General features: G+C 48.9%; 1 non-coding gene across 1 annotated transcript; it reads right to left on the bottom strand.

Annotated features, from left to right (window-relative positions):
- Positions 1 to 615: 615 nt before the first annotated feature.
- Positions 616 to 687, bottom strand: TRNAP-AGG (transfer RNA proline (anticodon AGG)). Its single transcript has one exon. It is a non-coding gene; the product is annotated as a tRNA-Pro (tRNA).
- Between the last annotated feature and the right edge of the window lie 2938 nt (positions 688 to 3625).

Raw genomic sequence — 3625 nt, 5'->3', positions numbered from 1 at the left:
AAAAGTTGGGATTGTCCAATTTTAATTTTTGAATTCTATTTTATCCAACATCCCTGTGTGTGTTTGGGGGCACTGGATGAGGGGGTAGCTACCTTAGTCCAGTCTTTCATGTTGCCAGAAGTTCCCCTTTAGATTCTCTTTATCTGTAATACGATTCCTAACAATCCCTGTATCTCTAGGGTGCATTACAGTTTCTGATTTCATCCTCCCAACAACTCTGAGAAATAAGTTTTGAGACTCAGAACTGTAACTGTCGTCCTAGCTTTTGGACTTTGAATCCAGTGCATTTCATAGCTTAGGTTTTATGTTGAGAGCTTGCCTGATCCTGACCTCCAGCTCTGGCCCAGCCCGCTCCTTGTCCTGATCTCTCTGACAGGCTGTCTTTCTGTCAAATAAAATGCAGGCCAGCCAGATGCTCTGCCAGTCCGCTCTTGGTCAGTTTGGCCCCAGTGGAAATAATGGGGTACATATAGGCCATGGCTAATGGGGGGACTGACTGCCAGTTTGTCCTCAGGGTCCTTTAGCCACACACCATGAGGCTACCTTTTTGCTTCCACCCTAGAAGGGGCAGGCGGTGTATGTGTACGTGGCAGCAGAGAAGGGACAGAAAAAGCAGGGCTCGTCCGGGATTTGAACCCGGGACCTCTCGCACCCTAAGCGAGAATCATACCCCTAGACCAACGAGCCACTGCTAGTTACCTCTTGCCAGATGTGCTCTCCCTGCCACATCAGAAGCAGCCACAGCAGCACTCTAGTTCTTAGAACGGGCCTCTCTCCTCCCCCTTCCAGGCTGGCTTCCAGCCCAGGCCGCTGTGCTCCAGCAGGCATTGCTCCTGAGTTCTCTCCTGCTCCTCTGTAGCTCATTGCAGAGCCACACGGATGCTCCTCTGCCTGGGCCTCCAGGCAGGGTCTATTCTTCCCCGTGACCTGCCAGTTACCCCACCAGGACTCCCAAGCAGAGTTCACGGAGGTGCTGCTGGGGAAGAAGCCAGGATCCAGCAACCACCACTTCCGTGGGGATCCCCAGGGCTGGTGAGCCCATCTGGGGTCTCTTGCACTCAACTGAGAACTACTCTTCTTTCTTACTTCATGATCAGACCACCAGAAAAGCATTCTCCAAACCCATTAGACTCCCAGGTGAGGACCCAGAAGAATGTCCCAGCTTACTCTTGACTAGGTGACGTTTGCTAAATTACACAGTTTCTTCATCTGCTGGTTGGGGAAGGTAACACCTACCCTGTCTACCTTACAGGGTGAGGATCGCATGAGACAATGTATATGAAAGCACCTTGCGAACTGTAAAGTGCTGTCAAAGGAAACGGGTTATGATGGCAACATGAGGGAGGGGAGAAATACATAGTAGGAAAGCTGGCATTTAATGCTTGCTGTGGGCCAGGCAGTGTGCTCCGTGCTTTACAGATCTTATTTAACCTTCCAGCAACCTTGTGAGAGCAGTAACACCTCACTGTAAAATAAACAATTTGCCTGAATTCAGCTTCTACTTCATGTTCATCTGAATGCTTCAACTTGCCTAAATTCAGCTTATTCACGTTTATCTGAATCCGAAGGCTGTTTTAAATGCAGTACACACTGCTACCCAGACTTTCTAAACAACCAGAAATGGGGACTGTATCTTGTCAATACCCACACTCCCTCCCCCACGGTAGCCTGCCCTGCTCATCCTACCCAGGGAAGCTGCCCAGGAAGAAGCTGCTGACAGCCTAAGGGTGGCCTAGATTGGGAGGTTCCCAAAAAGAGTGAGGGGGGTGATCACACCTCAGAAACTGGGGCCTTGTAGGAGACCCTAGTGGTCTTGGTTGGGCTCTCTGTCTTTTGTGCTTCCACCATCCCTGTACACATCCATCACACCCTGGATTCTTGCTCACTTCCAGAGGGGAGGTCTTTTGTGAGCTGAGAGCTCCACCAGGGCAGATACCTGTTTTATTGGTCTTTGGGTCTTCCCCAGTGTCTGACCCTTGGCAGTACTGCTGACAATACAGACGATTCCCAGGCATTTCTGTGTGCCCAGCCTTGTGTAAGCACTTTACCAGATTAATCCCACTTAATCCTCATAGCAGAACTGTTGTCATAGTCATCACTTAGCACATGTCTGTGGAATGAATGAATGAGTGAAAAAAGAAAATCCAAGAAGTGTGCACAAAAAAATCACTAGTGGCAACAGATATGCGGGTGAGTCCTCACCACTTGGCTTGAAGTAGAAATGGTAACCCTGGAGAAATCTTCCACATGCCATCCTTTTTTTTTGAGACAGAGTCTCACTTGGTCACCCAGGCTGGAGTGCAGTGGCATGATCTCAGCTCACTGAAACCTCCGCCTCCCGGATTCAAGCGATTCTCCCACCTCAGCCTCCCAAGTAGCTGGGATTACAGGCGTGAGCCACTGTGCCCAGCCCACACTCCATCCTTTCAAGCAGGATTCCTACTGAGCCAATCCCTCCCTTGGATAGGTGGGAAGAATAGCCCTCACTTTAGAGAATACATTGGCCAGCATTCTTTTGTACTCAGGGGCTAAAGTTGTATGATTTCCATCGAAGTGTCTGAACCAGACAACTGGCTCTGCTAACTAATCATGGCCAGAGAGGAAAGCAACAGCTCATCTATTCTCAAACCAAAGAGACTTTTTTGGGTCGCCGTTCCCCAGCTTTAAACTGACTTATAAATAAAAGCGCGTGCAACATGTCCTTCCATTACCTCAGCACACATTCCCTAAATTGTTCCTCTTGGTGAGTGTGCCAGAGAGTGATGCTGCTCAAAGCTAGGGCTCCTAGGGGAACTTTGCTGAAGATGTTTCAGAGCTGAGACCAGGGTTGGGTCCTAGCCAGTGCTTCTCTCAGAGGTGCTGTTGGAATTTGGGGCAGGATCATTCTTCTTTGTGTGGCCGATCTGGAGCTGCATCCTGTCCACTGAATACCAGTAATTCCTTCTCCACTATTGTGATGGCCATGAAACACCCGGCATGCTTCCAAAAGCCTCCTAGATGGTGGAGTCGGTGGAGAGGAGCATGGCCCTGGTGGAAATCCACTGGTACATACCTTAAATTTGCTTCCAGGCTAAAATCACTGTGTTCTTCATCTATGCAGTAGGACTTCAGGCCGTCAGTTGCTCCTTTGTCTCTTAGGGAGAATCATGGCCCTCCCTCCAGGAGCTTCCTCACTCTCTTCCTAAGTGTGGGGATGGCTTTTAGGCAGATCCTGAGTCCTCATTTTCACAAGAGCATGTCAGTTCTTCCCTTATCACTTGTCTGGAGAGCCTTATGGGTTAGTATTTAACAGACAACATTGTCACACACATCATCTCAAGCTCACTGTCACCTCCTATATATATAAAAAACAGCAAGAAGCTACCACTGGTTGCCTCTGAGAAGGTAACTGAGTAGTTGGGAGGCTGGGTGGAAAGGAAACTTCTTTTTCTCTGAATATTCTTTTTCCTTTTTTTTTTTTTTTTTGAGATAGAGTCTCACTCTGTCCGCCAGGCTGGAGTGCAGTGGTGAGATCTCGGCTCACTGCAACCTCCGTCTCCTGGGCTCAAGCAATTCTCCTGCCTCAGCCTTTCAGTAGCTTGTATTACAGGCATGTGTCACCATGCCCAGCTAATTTTTGTATTTT

This window comes from Gorilla gorilla, chromosome 6 (assembly GCF_029281585.2).
Source record: "Gorilla gorilla gorilla isolate KB3781 chromosome 6, NHGRI_mGorGor1-v2.1_pri, whole genome shotgun sequence".
NCBI lineage: Eukaryota > Metazoa > Chordata > Mammalia > Primates > Hominidae > Gorilla > Gorilla gorilla.
The sequence above is the reverse complement of the archived record's forward strand: the minus strand, read 5'-3'. Positions and strand labels throughout refer to the sequence as shown.